The 15,026-nt window shown below is 40.8% G+C and overlaps 1 non-coding gene across 1 annotated transcript; it reads right to left on the reverse strand.

Annotated features, from left to right (window-relative positions):
* Nucleotides 1-299: 299 nt before the first annotated feature.
* On the reverse strand, nt 300-372 carry TRNAM-CAU (transfer RNA methionine (anticodon CAU)). The gene has a single exon. It is a non-coding gene; the product is annotated as a tRNA-Met (tRNA).
* Between the last annotated feature and the right edge of the window lie 14,654 nt (nt 373-15,026).

A 15,026-nucleotide genomic window follows, 5' to 3' on the forward strand; every position in this document is an offset into this window, starting at 1 on the left:
TCAGATTCTACTCATAAATATTGTTGAAGCACAATCGGTTAAATAAACTATATTGCACAAAGAAGTAAGAAAAAAGAAATATTGAGGGAAGCAGAAAGAATAAACAGTAAAAATAAATGTAGCAATTCCAGTAATTCATTACAGGAGTAGAAAGTCTCATCTTTCGGTGGAGACGCAGCTGGTGGTTTCGAACTGCTAATATTGTGGTTAGCAGTCCAGCGTGTAACTGCTTCGCCACCAAGTAAGGCTTCTTATCCTGGAGAACAAAGAAAATGAAGTACAAAAAAAGAAAACCAAAGTGCCCTCTCTGAGGCTCGAACTCAGGACCTTCAGATTATGAGACTGACGCGCTGCCTACTGCGCTAAGAAGGCACGCTGATTTTGCTGTTGGTTAGAGTCTATAAGAATCATTGTGTTTCTTTCGCGAGGGGCGGGGGAGAGGAGAGGTGGAAACAAACGAACAAATTTCATTGCTAAGAAAAGGAGTTTGATTCATTAGTTCTTTTCTCTGGTTCTTGGCTCTTGTCTCCTAATGAACCCGTGTGGATTCCTCTTTATTTCAGCGCCCAACAACCTAGCAATGGTACGGTACTTTCAGATCGCACTTCCCCGCTCATTTTCTGTGCCATCTACCTTCATCTTTATTTATTTTTTAACTTCTCTTTGTGGTGTGGGTGCAAGTTTACCGAGCGATTTCGCTTTCCTTGCAACAATTCGTGCACATCGTTTGTTTGGGGATATCAATTGCAATCCCCACAATCTTAACACCACTCCCTCTCTGTGTTTACCATTTCCCTTCACCCTTTTCCTTAACCCCTGCTTCCTCCTGAGCTAGCTGCCAGCGGAAGCAAGCGCTACCCCCTTCACGTCTTCTGGCTGAATGTTTAAGAAGCGCCGTCTCGCTAGTTTACTGTTCTGCTCACCTTACGGGCTTGTCTATTCTTTGGCTGAAAGTTGAGCAATTTGCGTGAATTCAATTCCAGATTTGAAGGGTGTCCACGGTCCCTAGTCTGGGGGAACTTTCCATTTTAATCTGCATGGCCACCGGTGTTGCCTGAGACGTTCTTTTTCAAAATACCCATAAAGTGATTTTATGGTTATCCCCTCCCCTTACTTCTGTGCACCAAAACCTGTATTAAATGATTGAATTCACATTTCACTTAACAAAACCTTAACTGAAGGCGCCTCCTTGTGTATGAGTATAGAACTGTGGTCCATGGGGTTTTCGCTCTTAAAATGTTTTCAAATTTATGATTATTATTTTAACTTTATTATTAATTGGGAGTTAATCAATATATCGTATAATTCCATAGTTCAATCACGTCGAGGAGAATTGTACAATTGCGACCACAGTCAGTTTCCAAACACTCTTGTTCTTCCTGGACTCCTTAACATCGTTTCCCTTACTCTATTTGCTGTCCCTATAGGTTCATCAATACTGGGCTTAAATATATACCGGATTTTCAGTGGCCTGTTTTACTTCAGGCCATTTTCTTCAGGTTTGAGGAGCCTATAGAGACAAGTAGAGTAAGGGTTGCGGGGTGGGGTGGTACAGTGGGAAGTGGGGAAGAGTGGGAGTTAAGGGGCGCTGATATCAAGGAGTTCAAGAAGAAAGGGAATGGTTAGAAATCGATTGTGGTAGCAATTGAACTGTGATTGAACTATAGAATGATATAATATCTGTATTAGCTCCCAATAAAATGGTTTGGGAAGAAAAAAAATACCATATTTATATGGTCAGCAATTCCAAGTTATTGATCTATTAACAAGCCACAACAACAACACACTGTCCATAACCAAAGAAGAAAGTAGATATTAGGTAACATAAATTCTGTCCTTTAAAAAAAAAAGTCACCGCCATCAAATAGATTCCAACTCCTAGTGACCCTGAAGAACACAAGAGAAATGACCCTTTGGGTTTCCAAGACTTAAATTCCTCCCTTCCCCACCCACCTCCAGTTTTATTGCACATAATCCACATATTATGCAACGCAATCATTCAGTCATGTCAAAAAGAATTGGATAATCATGACCACAATCAATTTCAGAATATTTTTCTTTCTCCACACTCCATGATAAAATTACCTTTAAAATGAGTTGTGTAACCTGATTCAGTTCTCGAGCTCTCTCTTCCTCCGGCCTTCAATTGTTTACTCCCGAAATTTCCTCCCCCTCCCCACCTCTCTCCCCACCCTAAAAAGTCTTGCATCAGTTATCATCTCTATGCATCCATTCCGTCTGTGCCTCACAAACTGGGAAACCCAACAGAAATCATGAAGAACAACACCAACATCAAGTGGTAAAGACAAAACAATAGTAATATAAAGATAAAAACACCAACAAATGAGCAAGAAAGAAAAGCTCTCCATGAATATTTTAAAAGCCAGGGGGAGGAAATTTTGTCATGGAATGAGCAAGAGGTCCTTGCACCCAGAACAAATTCAGGTTAGGTCCAGAAGGAGGGCAGCTGACCAAGTATCAAGGTTGATCCAGCAGAATGAGGATGGCAATGCTCTTTGATAGGAAAGCTGTTCCACGCCTTTGCTGTGGCTGAGGGCATCTGCTGGAGGCTTAATCTGACTAGATACTCTGCAGCTGGGTTTGGGGCTCCCCCTGTCCTCCACACCCTTCTAAAATTGGGTGTTCACTATTTTATATCCGATACATTTCCCTTCATCATATTTGAATTTTGTGGATCACACAAAGTGGTGTGCTTCTTCCATGTGGACTTAGTTGACTCCTCATTCAGATGACTGCTTGTTTCAATACAAGCCTTTAAGACCCCAGGCACTATTCCGATTGAGAGGCAGGCACCGTCTGCTTTCTTCATCACCCTTTGCTGTAGCACCCTTATCTTCAGTGATCATTGCATGAAGGTGAATATCAAGAAGCACTATGTTATCAGAACTGAGTGTTCTTGTATTGGGACTAGAGTTAAGTAGACGCCCAGAATCCATCTGCTTGTCTATGGGATATGCACGACTGGGGTTTACTTCGGCCGTCTTTTTATGACAAAAGTGAACCCCCATAGGACCAACTACAGCAGCACTAGGAACAAACCAACCAACAAACAAATAGTCAAACCAAGAGAGAGAGGGGACAAAAAAGGCTAAAGGCAGGAAAGCAAAAACCCATATAAACAAAAGTACAGCATTGTCAATCATCCCCCAGGGGTATAAGGCAATTACACTGATGACATCTATTTTCCAGTGACACACACTCCAGACACTGATGGTATGAAAAGTCTATGTGAGTAAAGATTCATCTTGAGCTGCGGCCCCTGAGTTGTTGCCCTACACATTTTGATCTCCTGGTTTTTTTTTTGTTTGTTTGTTTGTTTGTTTTTGATCTCCTGTTTTAATTAGCTCTGTTTACCCTAAATATGGGGCTTGGTGCCAGGGGGAAACTTCTGGATCAGTTCTTCCATGTGCAGATCCCTGCCCAACAGATCAAAACCTGCCATTTCACTGCCCAAAACACCATCTATTTGGTATCTTGATGCCTCCCTAGTTGCAAGACTTAGATCTTTACAGGCGCAGACAGCCTCATTGATCCCCTGTGGAGTGTCTAGGGGGTTCGAACTACTGTCCTCGCAGTTTGCAGTTTAATTTGTTGCTCCCGACACCACCAGAGCTCTTTTGTTCCTCTTAGCATTTTGTAAATCTCCATGCCCTGTGGAGTCACTAAGCATTCAAATCAACTCAAAGTGAGTGTAATTTCCCATCAAGTTCAAGCCATGCAGTAATCTCACCAACCCTATTATAGCCACTATCTGGTTTTGTGATCTACAACATACGCCTTCTAATATTTTCTTCAAATTATGTTCTCTAGAATATTCTTTTAAATCATGCATCTAGTTTCATGTCTCGTCGCTTAAAAGCACTGAATGACTCCCTACTATTCTCGATGTAATCTTGAACATTTTGCTTTTATTACCAGCTTCACAATTCAAGCTTCATCTCTTCACCCCAAATTGTCTCCAGTTCCTCAAAACAAAGACAGAACAGATCTACTATCCACAGCCAAACTTTGTGGCTACTTGTTGGACTGCTACCCTCAAGGTCAACCTTTGAAACCACCAGCTGCTCTGAGGGAGCAATAGGAAGCTTTCTATTCCCATAAAGAGTTACAGCCTCCAAAACCCAGAGGCGCAGTTCTCCTCTGGCCTATAAGGTTGCTTTGAGTGTGAATCAACTCCATGCCAGTGAGTTTCAGAAGCTAGCTAAAAAGAGTCCTGCCATCTTCCTGTCCCCATCCCCTTTCCTTCATCAGGATGACTTCTACCATCTTTTCTTAAAGGGGCAGCACAGTATAATCTTTGTTGAGAGTAGCTCTCTAAGCTCAAAATCAAGATAGGATTCCCTCCTCTGAGCTCAGCGTCCTAACAAACTGTCAAATGGTTTTAGTTTACTGTTTGTTTCTTCCATTAGCTTGTAAGTTTCTAGAAGACAGAGATAATTTTTTATTCTTTGCTGTACTCACAGTAATATTGAGTCTGGTGTTTAATGGCTCACCACAGAGGTGGTTGAATACATAAGCAAGTCATGTATGAGAGTAGAGTTGTAATGGTAAAAGATCAGACTGACAAACACACGAACCTCTGCTCTTTTCTTAGACATTCCAAACTGCAAGACACAGAGGCATGAGCTGTGTTTGGAAAATCTTGACTCTAGGTCCAAGGATGATGCTGGCACAGGAATTTGGTGGCGCAGTGAGTTTAACTTTGGGCTGTGAACCAAGAAGCAGGCAGCCACCTTAGAGAAGGTTGAGACGGGCTGCTCCCATAAAGACGGACCGGCTCTGGAAACCGAAGAGCCATTCTGCTCTGTACTGAAGTCTTGCTGTGGGTCACAAGCCCTGGAGCTGGAATGCCCCTGATGGCAGCGGGTCTTGTTTATTTCCTTTAAAGAAACACGAATCCCATAGCAGGGTGGTAAACTTCTTCACAAAAATATGGGATTTAAGAGTTGTATGAGCTCTTAGTAAAATGTTTTAAAATATATGTGATTATTTTTTATGAGGAGGTATTCTTTTGGGGTTTTATTTTTTCCTTATTCTCTCTTTTTTTCTTTTGAGGAGGTATTCCTATCGGTACATAGTTTTGACAAATCTATCAATTTAACAACTTATGACATCAAGCGCCCTTGTTTCAACTGTTTCCAGTTCCCTATGGTCCGGTGAAAATGAAGGTGTAAGTTAGCCCCGGGTTGCCTCTTACCCAAGTGGGAGAGGAGTGAACATAAATATTAAATTTGTTATGTGAACCCCATTTTCAGTTCTGGGAGTTCTAAACAACATGGATTAAGTCCTATTTGCCAATATTTACATTTGCGTTGTTGTTTTTTAATTGGGGAAGGTGAGATCTTTCTTATTTATTGTCACATCAAGGGCATGACAAATCCTGTAGAGAACTGTTATGAACTAAGGCAGAGATCCATAACAGGCCAACGTCTTAGAAGTGAATGCAAAAAATGACTGACCCCCCCACACACACACACACAAAAAGTGACTGACCCAGGTCATGTTTACACCAGTTGAGTTCCTCAAGTTCATGGTTGTGGTAGTTACATAAAATGATAATTTGAGACTTATGAGTGAAGGGGTGGGATTTAGCCTGTCAATCAGATCACAGCTTGATGACCTCATTTGGAGGCGCTAAGGAGATAAATAGCTCACTGGAGGCAAGACGCAGGCTCAGTCTCTGTGAGATATTCTTGTTGACAAGCCACATGGAGACAAGCCGATGGCAGTCAGAGCCTCGGAGCTGGAGAAGCCACGTGGAGAGCCCTACCAGCACTGAGATGCTTACAACGCCACTGGATCCACAAGACTTCCTACCTACTGGTCTGTGATCTTCTGGCATTAGATGTCATTGTCTGTGTTTCATGAGTCTAAAGAGGACTTTGTAGATTAGTATCAGACATATGGGTTAATATCAGATTTATGGACTTGATCTGAACTAGGCTAGGATGTTTTCTTAATGTACAATTACTCTTTATATAAAGCTCTTTGTTATCCACATGAGTCTATGAATTTGTTTCTCTAATCTACCCAGACTAACACAATGATCAACAGAGAATGTTGGCGTTTTCAAGAGTAAAGTTTTATCTTTGATAGAGGAGGGGCAATCCTACTGTTTTTTACAAAACAACTTACCACCTTCTAAGTACTCTCCAATACATGTGATACATTTGTCAAATCTGCTATTCCATTCTTGGATATACATTTTTCAAACTCATTTGCTGGAATTGCTGGTAGCACCTCCCTCTTTTTTTTCCCTTCATCTCTTCTATGACGTCCACTTGCTGTCCTTTCTTGTCCCTCTTCATTCACAGAAACAGAAAGAAGTCACACTGATCCAGGTCTGGTGAGTAAGGCGCGTAGGGCAAGAGAGGCATGCTGGTTTTTTGGGTTTTTTTGCCAAAAACTGGCACACTGAGATAGCTACATGAGCAGGTGCATTGTCATGGTGGCAAAACCAGCCCCTGACCCCAAGCCCCACTGTCTGCCACAAATCAGGCCTTTATTGCCACACACTGTTATGCAATCGTTTCAGAACCTCTAAATAGAAAGCTTGGTTAACAATCAGACCTGGTGGAACAAACTCCAAATGCACTACAAGTAGACATTTTTGTCCTTCAGGAAGTTGACAGATGTCCAGAACGAGGTTTGTCCTCAATCGACATTTCACCTATTTTGAAACAAGAAGACCACTCCTACATGACTTTTTCCCATAATGCTGTCCTTGTAAGCTGTGTTCAACATCACAACAGTTCCTGCAGCATTTTTCCTGAGCAGCAAACACAATTTCACAGTCATGCACTGATCTTTTACATTGGCAATCACAAAAAACGAGGTCTAGCGAAACTGCTTTTACGAAAAAACTCACGATGACCAGAGAGAACCTTCCTAGGCAAAGCCACTGGGTACAGAGCGAATTGCTCCATGCTCAGCCAGTGGGAAAAATTTGTACTACAAAAGTTCCGCTCCATCCAGCACAATTCCATTTGGCGGGGCTGGGGTATCCCCTCGTATGACCAAGATTTCAAGTACTCAATAGTCACTTGCGGCTAGTGACAACCCTATTGTACAGCGCAGAGACAAAATATATCTATGACCTCAGAAGGTTCTATTGGACAACTCCACAATAGAATCCAGTCTGTGCCCTACACCCAGCTACTTCTCATGACCAAGCACATTTTTTTAAGGATTTGGATTAGTCACGATGTCTATGAAAACTTATATGAGTAGGTTTAATGGAATAAAGTACAGCCTGTACCAGTCCAGTAGGTACTGAGCCATAACTGACCATTATGTCCCAATTTCTGCACACCCCTCATTTCTACAGGGTGAGACGATGGTCACCCTGTTATAACACCTGTGTTATTATAAAGCTGTTGTTGGAATTTACCCTTTAGTCTAAAAGAGATGTGGCATTACCCAGAAATACCCCAGTGAATTATCTCAGTGACAAACATACTCTTCTATGACCCACTGCATAACAGGAGTCTTCCTGCTCAAGATGGAAATTGTCTCTGCCACAATAATAACTCCCATCTGTACCTGCCACGCTAAAAGGGTCGAAGTGAACAGGCAACAACTGTACCTTTGAGTTTCGGGTGGCAAGTACTCTGAAAGCTGAATAAAGAGTCTGATCTCTGGGACCTGGACTATCTAGAACCAGAGATTGGTAGATGATGGTGTAAATGGGGCAGATTTTGTTATTGCATGGTTTTGTATGCCCCACAAACAAAGAAGGATTTTTGCATTTTACACGGTTCAGGAAAAAAATGCTTCAAAAATATTTTAATTTTGGTTGAAAATATATACAGAACATGTGAATTCAACTATTTCTACATGAATAATCCAATGACATTGATGTCAGGGGAGCCAGCCCCTAACAAATCATCACAGGTCTGGCAGGCGCAATTGTACAGTGATAATAAGTAAAGATTATAGTAAAGTCACAGAGAATAAGAGAGATTGAAATAATGGAGTTAGACACATTTCATGGTGGCATGCTCACCTCATCTCCTTTTGGTGGTACGGGGCAGAAGAGGGGGAGATTTATTGTTAACCAAGGCTTATATATCTTTTGGGGACATACAGCCCCCTAATTACAGGTAAAGACATACGTCACAGGAAAGGGTTGTATTAAAGGTAATACAGTAATGGGAGGGGGACAATCTAGGGTTTCAAATGCTATAGGAAGAGGAGGGATTAAGGGTATACATGTGACAAGATGGGTGGATCCTAGATTCATAATGGTGGAGACTTTATTTAGCCTAAGCTTTCAGGGGAAGCAATGCACTGTCCCTAACAGCAAGGAGTGAGCCCTACCTATTGTGGGAGAAACAATAGTGTCTGCTTGCTCAGGCTGGCTGGAATCTTCAGGGAGCTAACTTGACAATCATTTACCATTAGCTGCAAGCAGTGTCCTAAATCTAACATGTATATTTCGGGGAGTCAAGTTGGGGAACAATCTTTTTGTATCCCACACATGGCCTTTCTTTTTTGAGTTGGAGAACCATCTCACACTCCTTTTCACATACATTCATTGTCCCTAACTTTCCTTTCTAATCCAAAATAAGAATATTATACTAAGATACTTGAAAACTATATAAAATTTAAGATAAATTTTAACACAGCATCTCATTCCATAGCTGCTTTCATCTACCACAGCTAAGTAGAATACACAAACTATCACTTATCAACGATCTCATTATCTGACATTTCATATTTACAGCAATAATGAAAAAGCTACCATCCAACTACTTTGCACATTAATGGAATAAGCCTGGCAGCAATGAATGCTCTGTGTGAGGGGAAAGTAACACAAGTTGTAATGATTACGGCCAACTTGGTTGAACCATGGTTCTCAGTGGTTTGGTAGCTACGTAAAGATGCAATTTGGAGGGGAAAAAATATGTAATTTGGCAGTTCTTTAATGATGTAGCCCTCCTGTAAATTGTGATCTGATCTGCTCATTCTCCACTTTCACATCATGTTGTTTTTCAAACCATGGCCTGATATTGGGAACCTAATCATTTTACTGAGTCAGGAGTGTGTGTAGCTTTAAAAAAAATAGTTTTATTGTAATAAAGTTCACATATCATACATTTCCATAGTGAAGTCGCTTTTTAAAAGAGTTGTATAATTGGGGGAGGGTGGGGGGAGAAAAGGGGATCAATCCCAAGGATAAACCTAGAACCCCCTCACAGGGAGACAAATTATGGAAAAGTGGATGAGGGGTGACAGAGGATGATATAAGATAATGGAAAAAATAATCTATAACTTATCAAGGGTTCATGAGGGAGGGAGGGCAGGGGAGAGAGGGGGAAGAAATGGGGAACTGATATCAGGGGCTCAAGTGGGAAGAGAATGCTTTGAAAATGATGATGGCAGCATATGTGCAAATATGCTTGACACATCGGAGGAATGTATGGATTGTGATAAGAGATGTAAGAGTCCCCAATAAAAGTATTTTAAAAAAAAGAGAAGGCATCCCTGATTAGGTTTCCAAAATTGTCTGTATTTTTGGTTTGTATTGCTTTGCTTCGCTTCATTTTTCTTTGTACATATTAGGGTGTTTCTCAGAGGTGTTATGGCATTGGAGGTCACCCTTATGAAGTTGTGTTATATATGCTTTTCTGTCTTTCAGTATATGAAACCCAGGATTAATGAACCTATAGGAACAGCAAATAGAATAAGGGTTTGGGGGGAAGGGGGTACAATGGTGGTGGTGGGATAAAAGGATTGATGTCAAGGAATCGATGTAGAAAAAGAATGTTTGGACTGATTGTGGTAGCAATTGTACAATTCTACTCTATGTGATTGAATTATGGAATGATATGACATATGTATTAAATCCCAATTAATAATAAATTATTTTTTTAATAAATTATTTTTTAAGAATTGTATATAGGTCATTACAATCAGTTGTAGGGGTCCCTCCCCCTTCCGACTTTCATTGTTTGCTCCCTAATTCCCCTCCCCCTCTCCACCATGCCACCCCTGATAATCCATTGCATCAGTTATTGTATCTTTGAATTCACGTCTTCTGAGCTTCACCAACTGGAAAACCCAACACAAAAAATGAAAAACAAAATGAACGGGAATGAAGAAAAATTAATAATCATAATATAAAGATAAAAATAAGAAGAGTATGAAAGAAAAGATAACGAGCACCATTTTAAAAACCAGAGGAAAAAATTCTGTTATGGAACAAACAAGAAATAGTTAAGCCTAGAACAAATTCAAGTTGGATCTAGAGGGAGGTCAATTGATCAAATATCATTGTAACATAGTTCGATCCAAATAAATTTTTTAAAAAACATAGTTCGATCCATCATAATCATGTTCACAATAATCTCTTTCTGATAGTTAAGCTGATTTAGTCCCTTGTCTGTGGCTAGAGGGGATCTCCTTGCCTGTGGCTGATTTAGTCCCTTGCCTGTGGCTAGACGGGATCAGATTAGATAGCCTGCAGATGAATTTTGGGCTCCTACTGTCCTCCATAGTCTTCTATGGACCCCAGTCCTGATTCCAGTTGATAGCTGGGCACCATCTGCTTTCTTCACCACACTTTGCTGTAGCATCCTTATCTTCAGTGATCTCTTCATAAGGGTGAGTACCCAGGTTAATTTAAGAACTAACTGTTCTTGGATTGGGGCTAGAAGTTAAGTGGGAGCCTAGAAGTCATCTGCTTGCCCACGGGGTTATGAACAACTCTGGTTTGCTTTCATGGTTGTTATATTATGACAACAACAACAAAACGAAAAAGAGCAACATGTCAATCATTCCCCTGGAGTATATGGTAATTGCATCAATAACAGCAATAATTTATTCAATGGCATAGAATTTAGGGCACTTTTGATATGAAGAGTTTATAGTCCAACTGTGTGCAGCAACCCATGAATTGTTGCTTGTACTAATTGATTTCTTAATTGAATGAGCTCTGTTTTTGGTTTGGGGATCTGTGTAAATAAACATTTTCACGGATGAAATATGAGGGAACTTCCAGAAGTTTGTGAAAAAGTGAAATTAAAAGATAATTGGATTTTAAAATATGATCCTTTTGAAGCCCCCTCATATGAGAAACCTCATTACAGATCAGCACCAACAGATGAACATTTTAAATAAATTTTGATAATAGGAAATACTAAATTTGAAGTCAATTATGCAAAACAGTATATCTCCCCACCCCCACCTCAGCCCCCCAAACCCCAGTCTTCTCATTATTAGCTCTACGTTGGCCAAAACAAACAAACAACTACAAAAAAGTGCTTATTTATTTAGACTGTAATCAATAAAAAATGTGACTTGTTTCTCTTTTATTATATAATTACCTAGTTAATGTCCTCAGGTTGTTCCATGTGTTAGGCTGCATTGACTAAAGAAACAAATCTCATGACACTCATATATGTGTAAGAAAGGGCTTTACATCAAGAACCGTGTGTCAAGCAAACATCCCAGTCCAGTCCAGCTCAAGTCCATCCTAGTCCATAAGACCCTCTTCAGACTGACGCAATCACATGCAATGATGCAGAATATAGGAATACCACAGGCTGGTGAGTACAACATCTTGTGGATCCAATGGTGGTGGCCTGCATCACAGGACTCTAGCAGCATCCAGGGACCACCAGCAATAAGATAAAGGCACAGAGAGGAGGGGAGGCTCCCACGACCTTCCTTATGAGGCCAAGCGCACAAGGAGTCACCATCAGGCTGTGACCTGATTGACAAGCTAAACTCCATTCCTCCACTCTCATTTTCAAGTTGACATGAAATTATATATATATATATATATATATATATATATATATATATATATATATATATATATATATATATATTCTCTCAGTTTATGAAGTTAAAAGTTCAAAATCAGAGAGCCAGCTCTGGAAGGCTTTCTTTCTCTCAAGGGTGGAGGAAAGGTCTTTGTCTCCTTTCAGCATCTGTAGGTCTGACATTCCTTAGGGATCTTCCTGTGTCTTGGCATTAATCTTCCCCCAGAGCTAGACGTTTCATAGTGCAAGGACCTGAGGTCCAAAGAACTTCTTCACTCCTTGCTCTTCTTTCTTGATGGTATGGTAGTATATCGCTTTAATTACTGGTTGTTTCTTTCTCTTTCTAGTTCTTGTAAGCTAACAGGTGTTGTAGGCCACATCACAGGAAAACTCCCTTACTGGATCAGGGTTGTGATGGGACTAAACGTACTTCATCACACCCTTAATCCTCTTATGGATTGATCACATTAGAGCACATCATGGTGGGAGTGGGGGGGTGGATCATTACATAATTACTATACTACTGAGAATCATGGTGCAATCAAGGTGATCTAATTTTAGGGGGAGACACAATTCAATACATAACAGCCCATAAAACCTGAAATATTCATTAACAACTCATCCTTTCCTGAAAAGGTTTGCCTGTCCCAGTTCAGGAACCCTGGGGGCATAGTGGATCTGCATTGTGCAGCAGTTTGAAACCACCAGCCATTCTGAGTGAAAAAGTTAAGGCTTTTTTTCCCATCTTTTATAGGGAGTTCATAAGATATTATAACAATCCATAATTCAATTAGGTTAAGCGTAATTGTACAGTTGCTACCACGGTCAGTTTCCAAACATTTTCTCTCTTCTAAGATAAGGCTTTCTACTCTCAGAGAGAGTAGACTGACAAGGGCACTCTCAGAGAGAGTAGACTGACAAGGGCACTTCTACCCTGTCCTGTAGGGTCACTATGAGTCAGAATCAAATTGATCACTGTGAGTTTGGTTCTTTTTTATTTTAATCTCAGCTCCAGACACACAAAACCTAACAGTGCAGGGACACAAAATACACATGTTAACTAGGTTGCTGGAAGAGTTAGGGAGCAGGACCACTCCTGCTTCTACCCCTTAGTTCCTAGACCTATATATTCCACCTATTAGGGGTACAGCATCATATCAAGGACACCAGTTGAACATGTATATTGCACTCAGAAAAATAGGGTCTCCTCTCACAACATAGCATCTCTAGGCTGTTGCCCCAGGGCTATCGATAATGCTGACATGCTAATAGTTGGTGGAAGAATGAGTGGATTCCATGACCATATGATCTATTCTGCTCCTCCACGGCTATAAAATGAATTTTGGGTCAGGTAGTTTGTTTGTTTGTTGTTTTGCTTTTGATCAGACACTCCGTGAGTCCTCAGATAGTGGTGGCCACTGTAGCACTGTCAGCAGGAAAGGCCAATCCATTCAAAATAAAACATTATTTATTATCGTTACCATTAAGCCAATTATAGCTCACAGAACTGTCCCCATAAGGTTTCCTAGACTGTAATCTTCACACAAACATGCTGCCTCATCTTTCTCTCCCATGAAGCAGCTGAAAGCTTCCAATTGCTGATCTTTCCATTAGCAATGGAACACTCAATCACTCTGCCACCCACTGCCATCGAGTCAATTCTGACTCATAGCAATTCTGACTCATAGCCATCGAGTCAATTTGACTCATAGCAAGTTGGTTCATAACCTTTGCCCTTTCTTGTCTCTTTCTACATCTTTCTGCCTGAAGCTTGAATGTGATAGCTAGAATGTTACATTCCTTTTTGTGTCACACTGATGGATGGTGGAGAATGGACCAGAAAAGAAAAGCCTCCCTGAAGACTTTGTGGAAGAGAACCAACATATATATCAGTCGTGGACTGCCTATCTATTCACAACGTTTTACCTGACTCCCCCAAGAAGAATTGCCCACATCTTGCAGTGTTCTGATGGTATTTTCCACAAATCTAGTACATATCCTAACTGAACTGTCTTTCATCCCCAGAGATGGCAAATCAGAACCTATTTTGGTTGGTTTGTTGTGGATGTTTGAGCAGTACATTGAGGAGGAACCTGAGCTTAAGTTCTTGCTGAGTGGATTAGAAAGTTACACCTTTCTTAGTAATGTGCCTCATAGATTTGACACCTCGAAACTAGGCATACGTCTAACTAATCTTTTAAAAATTTCGTGTCTAGTGCCCAACTAGATTATGAGTTAGAATGTAAATGGCATGATTTCTGTTACAGAATATAAAACTTCCTAATTTCTATCTGTGGCAAGACATTGGGGGGCACTTTCTTATGCTCTTGTTTCTTGGCTTTACTTCAATTGGAAAGTCTGACATGTCCGGAGAAATTGGTGAAGAATGGTGATTTTATTGGATTGCAACTGTTGAACCGTTAATGCAGTGATTTACCTTTCATAATACACTATTGATTAAATAACTTAAAAAAAACCCAACTCACCACCGTGGAGTCGACTCCAACTAATAGTGACCTCCAGGGCGGGGCTTTGTCATGTGGACTCCAAGACGGAAACTCCTTAGGACAGTAGAAAGCCTCATCTTTCTACTTTTGGTTAAATAAGGTGCCCTTATTTCTATAAGAAACCTATTTCTCTCTTTTTTTTAATCGTTTTATTAGGGGCTCATACAACTCTTATCACAATTCATACATACATCCATGTGTAAAGCATATTTGTACATTCATTGCCCTCATCATTCTCAAAACATTTGCTCTCCACCCAAGTCCCTGAAAGAAACCTATTTCTCGTTGAAACTTTGAACAGGGAGGATAAACTGTTCACCTTAAACACAATGTCAGCTCCACTCCACCAGGAATGTAGATCATTACTCTTCATGACTTCAACAACAAAACAATCTTAAATTGTCAGGTAACCTCCAGAAACCAGAGCAGCCCTTTCCTCCAAGCACTAGTCTACATCCGCACAAGGCCGTTGCCCCTTTCAAAGCATTTCCTCCATCAGGCTCGCCACCTCTTCCGTGACAGAACGCTTGCGCTGTACTTCCAAATCCTGTTTTTTGCACATCCTCCATCTCTCCTCCACCCGCTGGTGTTTTTCCCAGAGTCGGCGGCATCCCTGTATGGGATGCTACCCTGGGCTTGATTTATCTCTTAACTGCCCTGGGCCAGGCGAACGCGGGTCAGAAACCGAACAGGGGCGCCGTCTTTAGACAGGATTGTCCAGAGAGACTCC

The sequence above is a fragment of the Tenrec ecaudatus genome, chromosome 1, assembly GCF_050624435.1.
Source record: "Tenrec ecaudatus isolate mTenEca1 chromosome 1, mTenEca1.hap1, whole genome shotgun sequence".
NCBI lineage: Eukaryota > Metazoa > Chordata > Mammalia > Afrosoricida > Tenrecidae > Tenrec > Tenrec ecaudatus.